General features: G+C 40.5%; 1 protein-coding gene across 5 annotated transcripts in view; it reads right to left on the minus strand.

Annotated features, from left to right (window-relative positions):
- CENPP (centromere protein P) overlaps positions 1–9034 on the minus strand; it is a 161202-nt gene that overhangs the window by 30410 nt on the left and 121758 nt on the right. The gene's annotated exons all lie outside the window — the stretch shown is intronic.

The following is a 9034-nucleotide window of genomic DNA, read 5'->3' on the forward strand; positions in this document are numbered from 1 at the left end:
ATTAAATAATGGATCCAACTTCAACATAGCCCTTCTTTAAATAACATAGTAAAACAGGAGGCATAAGGAAATGTGTATTAACGATAACGTGAGAAAAAGCTATTAAAAATAAGGATGACTATGGAACATTTCAAGCTACAGAATGTACCAGTTCTCAGCACCAGGTGAGACATGGTAACAGGTGATAGTGTACAGAGGTTTTTTTTCCACCCCCAGATAAGAAAACTGATAAATTGTATGCTAAGGCATGCATGCATGGGGCTACTGCTCACCTGTGGCGCGACTAGGAAGATACCATGAAGGATTTCAGGACACTACAGATAACAAAAGGAGAATACTGTATATGCAGGTGGCCCACCCTGACCTGTTGTGCCACTAATCAGACTACAACATGAAAAGGCAGAATACTGCAGAATTAAAAAGGGGGGAGGGCTAGTATCAAGTTTTCCCTTGATGCTCAAGCCAAAAATGAGAGGACAGTCATAATTACTAAATAAAGGTAGAAAGTCTGCAAAACTGGGTCAATAGGGAAGCTATAAACCTTGGTAGGCTATGTATTTTGAAGTGGCTGAGATAAGAACTTGTGAGGGGAAAACGGGAGGAAATGGAATAAAGGAATATAAGGTGAAGCAAATAATGTGATCAGGACTGTTCAGGGGCACCCTAGGATGCAGCCCTGCACCTGATCATAAAGCCTGGAGAAGAAGAATAAATCTGTTTATGTTCTGGTCATACTTGTGTCTGACTGCCTTCTGTGGTCAGAAGGACTTGGAGGACTCTCTCTGGCATTGAAGAAGAACTACCAGAATGGGTGGATGGGGCATCCTGAAATCCCAACACTGTACAAAGGTGGAGGACCAAAAGATGAAACGTGGCATGAGTACCATTCTAGATTCAAGTGCCTAATAGTGCCCTAATAACGTTTTCACTTTTGTTTCCTAATATTTTCCTAATAATTACTAATGTTGTATATGCTTCTTTGGCTGGTGCTGAGCATTAAGCTGATATTTTCGTTTGCAAGCCCTGTTTAAAGATCAGGATGGAAGAGAATAATACCAAGGCAGTCATGTCACCTTTGGAGGTGCTTCACCTAAGGTTTAGCCAGTGACAGTAAGGAGAGGATTTCCTAAGATTCAAGGGGCCAGTGCCACTTGCTTTGTCAGGATATCTTGGAGGGCATGCCCTACAAGCTAAAACCTCACTGGGTCTACTGCAGGTATCTATGATGACTGGCACCTTCATTATGATTTGAAGAAAAATGCTCAGGAGCTTAAGATATGACACATAGGTGACTAAAGGATGCCTTCAGTAAAGGTGCTGCAATCTGGAAGACAAGAAAAAACTATGTAAAAAGAAACACAAAGGAGCAAAGTGTCCTAACAAAACAAGGAGATTGAGAGGAACCGAAATGGTGACAGACATGCTACCTATAGCATGACAGACCCAGCAAGGAAGGATAGGTCACGGTCTGTGTAGATATTGTAAGAAAAAAACTTCACTTTCATCCAGTAATGGATATGCATAGTCATGCAGAAGATGTGGACTTTCCAACATTTGTATATGATATTTCTCACAATCAATTTATACTTGCAGAAAGCAGAACATTTCACAGCTTGATGTCTTGCAAGGAACATCATGTTGTTTCTTTAACACTGTTCAACAAGACAACATCAACATGCAGCATAAGATACACATAAATCATTACCTAAATACAGAGATATGTAAAATACTCTCAGATAATTCTGAAATAACTTTAAAATAAAAAAACAGATGGAGACTCATGTTACAAACAATAGTCCTTTTTAATGTTTTGGGGGAAGATAACCAGATAACACTTTATTTTGGGGGGGATCGGGGAGAGGAGGGAATTAGTGTCAAGAAAATTAAAAATCTATAAATATAGTCCATATACACAAGTTCCACAAAAGCTCAAGTGCTCAGAATCCATAACACCACAGGCCTATCATTTTGGGCTTTTTTGTACAAATTACAGAAACAGTCTGTCATGACTTGCCTCAAAAATAAGAAAACTCTGATGCTGTCCACTTACACAATTTCCATCTTTTTAGTCAACATTTTCTCTGTTCTACTCCAAAGCAAGAAAAAGATATCTCCAAAACTTGTACTGCATGGCTGCCATGTATGTTGTCTAAACCATCATAACCTGGCAACTCATCACTAGCTAGGAGTCAGCCCTGCAAATAATCCTGACTCTAAGTTCTACTTAGAGAGATCTCAGAGCCAAGAGCACTCAAAGAGCCAATAAAGTCAGCATGAAAACACACTGCCTTTTCTCTAATCTTGATCAGAACATATGGAATAAGAGAATAAAAAAGTTATATACATCCATTTGAAGTAGCATTGATTTTTTTTTTAAAGCCTATTTTAATGTCATCTTCAATCACATTTTATAACCAAGAATACTATATACCCTTTTGAACCACTTCCAAATTCCTTAGGGTTTGCTAACTTTTCATAGAAATAAGAGACCGGTTCTGCTTGGAGAAAAGACGGTTTAGGGAAATTCTAAGAGTAGCCTTGCAATATCAAAGAGAATACAAAGCACAGCTCTTTAGGGAGGTGCATCCTCAGAAGGATGAGAAATAAAGAAAAATTTTTTCTCAATGGCAGTCAGGCATTGGAACTGGCAGCCAAGAGAAGTTGTGTAAACTCTGTCCTTGATGCCTTTCAAAACCAACCTAACAAAAATCTGGTCTGAATTCAATCTTTACCCTGCTTTGAGCAGCAGGTTGGACTAGATGACCTACATGACCTCCTGAGTACACTCATCCAGTCAGTTAAGAAGGTAATTTAAGCAATACTGTAAGTTATCAGTGGCTGTCTAAAATAAATGCATTCTTTCCTCTAGTATGATAAGCTAGGTTACACCTGGCATTAAATTGGCTCAGTGAAGGCTAGTTATGTTCTATTCATGTATTTTGTTTGGCCATTATGCAGATAAAAGATTACATATTTAAAAGGTATGGTGTAGAACTGAAGTTTCATGGTCTCTATAACTGTGATCATAAAAAGTGACTTCAACTCCTCTTTCTATACTCATATATCATCTCACAAATTTCCACTCTTAAACTGACCAATCCCAGATGCTTGACTGCTTAACTTTGCTTCAGAATTTTTCTTTTTTCTTTTTTCTTTTTTTTTTTTTAAGATGTCCTCCTTACATTCTTTTAGCCTGCTGGCTTTCTTTGATGACTAAGGTATTACACTTCAGGCATTTTCAAGATGATTAAGAAACAGATGTTCCTCCTGTTTCAGCATGTTCCTTGTATTTAAGTGGCCTTTCAGACAGAATTTGAAAATCTATAAGCTACTTTCAACACCACAGATTCTATTATATTAACTTATACATTAAGTTTACACGCCACCCCCCCCCCCCCCCCGCCCGCGATATTTAGAACAGGGCCACAGTAGTGAACGTAAGTTTTTCCTCCCACTGTTCATTCCTGCAGGAAGAAGCAAAATTGATAAAAAAGAAAATTAACAATAGTACTATTGTACACTAATACTTCTCCTTGCTGTGAAAGGAAAAGAGGCTACTGATGCCCTCAGGAAATTCAGAAAAATTAGAATTTGATGTTGTGGAGAAGCAATATAGAAAGCTATGCTTAGAGGATGAAGAAAAAGCACTGGCAAAAAGATTCCTTTTGTCACTCACACTTTGGAAGTAATTCCGTTAAGATCACAAAATATTATTCTCTAGTTCATAAATATTCTTTTAATCCTTCATGGTATAGGACGAGGTATCAAAAGCAGACAAGTTTTATCTGTTATTACTGCCTGAGGAAATGACTGCAAACATACAGACGCAGAGGAGAGCAATACATTAGCTATATTCTGTGTAGTTCCAAAACTAAATCTCTGTGGGCATCTGTTGAATATATACATAATCTGAAGCTTGTGCTTCAATTCATCCTGTGCCAAGAACACTGATACTTAAAGAATCCAACTTTTTGGTACAAAAGCCTATAGTTACACTACCCGCTGAGGTGAACAAGTCCTGCTGGGATAGCAGAAGAAAGTATCCTACTGTTGCTCCATATTGCCATAACCAGGCTGCTTCACAATATGGAAATAAGGTACATTCATGTGATACGGCTAGCTGAAAAAGCACACTTGTTCTTGTACACTTCCCTGGTATGGTTTTTAAAAGATTCTAATTCTTTATTTCATTTCTACTTAATGAGGCAACAGATCAGAAAACTCAAGTAGGAATAGTGAACCAATTACAATTACTAGAAATACACAAAATTTCAAAAAATACTTTATAAGCAGTATAGGGGTCCAGGAGTGTCTCTGCCTTCAACTCATGGCATCCTTTATGTTCACAGAAGTGAGATTTAGATCACTGTTTTAAAAGAAGGTCTTTTGAAGAAGAAATAGAAAACAAATTTATTTCAACTGTATCAAATTGCTTAAAAGTCTATTTTCACTATTGGTGGTCATCTAATAGGTACAGTTAGAGATGTCATAAAAATCTGTTGTAACCACTATAAACAAGCCTGATGCCAATCTAAATTCTAAGTGTTCATTTTCACTGAAGATTTCCTTGAATAATTTCCATTGGATAATTTCAGCAAAGTAAGAGGCAAAGCCCTCTTGCAAATAACAAACTATAAGGAAAAGAGATCAGCCCAGATTTCATAAAGAATCCATGCCAGAGGCTCCAGGCTTCCACAGTCATTTCACACATCCTATGGCTCTTGCTCAAGACACTAAGCAACAGTGCTTTTGTGGCAGTTTGCCATAAGATATAAAATAATAAAAAGTTATTTTAATGATTAGTCACTGCTGTTTACTCTTTGTCTCTTCTCTCCTCAGAGGAGACCATTCTGCATTAAGGCATCTTAATAGACAATAACATTCATATTGCACAACTCATTCAAATGACTAGCCATGCATATGGGATAGATAGGCATACAGTACTTGCAGACGAAGCAGATATGGGCAACTTGCTCTGCTCTCAGAGTGAATTATTCACATAAACACAGTAATACCAGATCCCTGAGGATACCGCAATGTTTTTTACTCAAACAGAAATTACCTGAACTGCATGTGTCTGAAGCAATTTGCAAGGCCATCCTAGCCTGGGGTTTTAGCTGAATATACAGTATTTTTTTTTTTAGTTATTAATGACAGGCAAGTTTGCATGGAAGATTTTAATGTAAATAACTATTAAAACAATATTTAATTATTATTCTTACATACATTTAAAACTTATTGGAAGGCAGCAGATGATGTCCATTTTCAGACACTACTTTTACAAATTAAAAAAACCCCAAACCCTCCAGATATCCGGTAACCATGGGACACTCTCTTTAACAGCTCCTACAACTTTCAAACATTACTGTTCATTGTAGGAAAGCGTAATGTAATTTTCAAGAAGAAGGAGCTATGCCTTTGCAGATCCCTTAGACTGTCTTTATTTCTTCCTTTAACAAAAGTTGAGGAAAAGATAAGCAAAGGCCTTATAGGCATTCTGTTTCATACTAATGGCAGGTACTGCTAAGATCACAAAGCCACACTCTTACACCAGGTAACTAGAGGGATGAAGGAGAAGAACGAACTAGATTATTTGTTTAGTACAACAGGCTTTTCTTTGGATATTTTAACTTCACTGTGCGTAACAGAAATGCCAGATGGCACCAGATACATATAGGAGAGATTTCATTTTGGCATGCATATTAAAGAAGAACAGTGATTTACAGGTGGCCACAAGGAAGGCTAAACACAGATACCACCAGAACTATAATGCTTCCAGGACTTTTACTCACATATTAGAAGCAGTAACATTATCAGAGGAAGTGTTTGCTTACAAGCAATAGCTTTCCTTGCGAAACCCAGACTATGGAATACATATATAATAGATGAACAGATCATCTCAGATCCTTAAAATTACCAAGCCTTTGTGCTTCATTGTTTATGCTAAAGCATCTGTTTTAGAGAAGTCTATATATTGATTCATTAACACCATAAAAGATCCTTCAGTCTGCTTAGAGGATGTAGGATTTTCACTGTATGATCTAGCAGAGGACACAAGATGATATCCCACTCAGTTCTGGAAAGCTGCTGGAAGATGTTGACCTTTCAAAAAATACAGAGATGACATAACTTAAAAAGTCCAGCTTTAAGGATTTACTAGAATTCAGCAATCAGAGATCATAGAATCACAGAACGCTTTGGGATGGAAGGGACCTTTAAAGGTCGTCTAGTCCATCCCCCTGCAATTGGCAGGGATATCTACAACTAGATCAGGTTGCTCAGAGCCCCATCCAGCCTGTCCTTGAATGTTTCCAAGGATGGGGCATCTACCACCTCTCTGGGCAACCCGTTCCAGTGTTTCACCAGCCTCATCGTGAAAAATTTCTTCATTATATCTAGTCTGAATCTAACCTCTTTTAGTTTAAAACCATCACCCCTTGTCCTATCGCTATTGGCCCTGCTAAAAACTCTGTCACCATCTTTCTCATAAGCCCCCTTTAAGTACTGAAAGGCTGCAATAAGGTCACCCCGCAGCCTTCTCTTCTCCAGGCTGAACAGCCCCAGCTCTTTCAGCCTTTCCTCATAGCAGAGGTGCTCCATCCCTCTGATCATTTTTGTGGCCCTTCTCTGGACCCTCTCCAAAAGGTCCATGTCCCTCCTGTGCTGAGGACCGCAGAGCTGGACGCAGGACTCCAGGTGGGGTCTCACCAGAGCAGAGTAGAGGGGCAGAATCCCCTCCCTCGACCTGCTGGCCACACTTCTTTTGATGCGGCCCAGGGTATGGTTGGCCTTCTGGGCTGCGAGAGCACATTGCCGGCTCATGTCCAGCTTTTCATCTATCAGTACCCCCAAGTCTTTCTCAGCAGGGCTGCACCCAATCCCTTCATCCCCCAGCCTGTATTGATACTGGGGATTACCCTGACCCAAGTGCAGGACCCTGCACTTGTCCTTGTTGAACCTCATGAGGTTCACACAGGCCCACCTCTCCAGCCTGTCCAGGTCCCTCTGGATGGCATCCCGTCCCTCAGGCGTGTCGACTGCACCACTCAGCTTGGTGTCATCTGCAAACTTGCTGAGGATGCACTCAATCCCGCTGTCTATGTCATTGATGAAGATATTGAACAGCACTGGCCCCAGAACGGACCCCTGAGGGACACCACTCGTCACTGTTCTCCATCTGGACATCGAGCCATTGACCATTACCCTCTGGATGCGACCATCCAGCCAATTACTTATCCACCAAACAGTCCACCCATCAAATCCGTATCCTTCCAATTCAGAGAGGAGGATATTGTGGTGGACCGTGTCAAAGGCCTTATAGAAGTCCAGACAGATGACATCCGTAGCTCTTGCCTCATCCACTCCCTCTAGGCCACTAGGTTGGTCAGGCAGGACTTGAAGATGACTTCACACTTCACTTGGTGAAGCCGTGCTGACTGTCCCGAATCACCTCCCTGTCCTCCATGTGCCTTAGCATAGATTCCAGGAGGATCTGTTCCATGATCTTCCCAGGCACAGAGGTGAGGCTGACAGGTCGGTAGTTCCCAGTGTCCTCCTTTTTACCCTTTTTAAAAATAGCTGCAATTCCCTTTTTCCAGTCCCCAGGGACTTCGCCTGACTGCCATGACTTTTCAAGTATCATGGTGAGTGGCTTAGCAACTACATCAGCCAATTCCCTCAGGACTCTGGGATGCATCTCATCAGGACCCATAGACTTATATACGTTCAGGTTCCTCAGGTGGTCACGAACCTGATCTTCTCTTACAGTGGGAGGACCTCTGTCCTCCCAATCCCCATCAAATGGCCCATTGACTCGGGAGGTGTGAGGAGAGAGATTGCCAGTGAAGACTGAGGCAAAAAAGTTGTTGAGTACCTCAGCCTTCTCCTTGTCTGTTGTTATCAGCTCGCCACTACTACTCATCAGAGGGGGTACGCTTTCCTTAACCTTCCTTTTCTGGTTAATGTACCTGTAGAAGCCCTTCTTACTATTCTTCGCATCCCTCACCAGGTTCAGCTCCAGCCAAGCCTTGGCCTTCCTGATCCCATCCTTACACAACCGGGCAGCATCCCTGTACTCTTCTCAAGATACCAGTCCCTTCTTCCATGCCACATCCAAAGCAGATGCATTAAACCAGAGCTTCACATGAGCAAAGGCTGGCCAGATCCACCTGATTGGCCTACTAGCCAATCTTGTGTCCCAGCTAGGCAGACTTTCTGGAGATGCGTGCCTGAACCCTATCAGATGATCCTCAGACAGCCATCAGAAGGCTAAGAAGCCAAATTTAAATATATAATAAAGTGAATGCTGTCACTTTTTTCTCCAATAAATACACCACAATTTAAATACATAAAGTGACATGCATAACCATGAGAAGATCTAATTTGCTATTCTTTTCCCCACTTGTGCTAGAACAACTGTTGTCCTATTGTTTGACTCACTCTTTACCAATAAATGCCTTTAGCACAGGTACTGAACCTGCTATCTCATTTCAGATACTATCTCAATTTGTTAAGTATAACTATCTCCATTCTTTTTAAACAGCTCAAGATAAGCTACAAAAGTTGTATATTTCTTCTTTTGACTTTGCAAAGCAAAGCACAGTAGAAACTGAATGACTATTTTAAGAGATAATGTGTTTTCCCAGTATCTTTCCACCACATACCGGCTAACAATTATGGTTAACTCAATGGTTATACCATTCCATGACTATCTGTCTAAACATTCCTCAGAGCACAAATTCAAGCAAACAACAAATTTTTAATGTCAGAACTCAGACAACTCCATCTACCAGGTAAATTTGTCATTTCTGAAGCTTAGCAGACTCACCATCTCATCAAACACTGACACTCTGCAGAAGCTCTATGTGGGGATGAAGGAAAAGGCTCTGCTGGCATACAAAGGACTTGTGGTAATGTACCATTATTCCCTCCCTTCCTCTCACACTCAGTTCTCATATTTGGATTACTAACTTCACTGCAGCTTCTGCATAGCGGTGCTTCAGGATCATGTTTCAGGATGTAATTAGCTTTACAA

The sequence above is a fragment of the Nipponia nippon genome, unplaced genomic scaffold (genome assembly GCF_047370975.1).
Source record: "Nipponia nippon isolate SJK-2023a ecotype South Korea unplaced genomic scaffold, ASM4737097v1 scaffold_9, whole genome shotgun sequence".
Lineage (NCBI taxonomy): Eukaryota > Metazoa > Chordata > Aves > Pelecaniformes > Threskiornithidae > Nipponia > Nipponia nippon.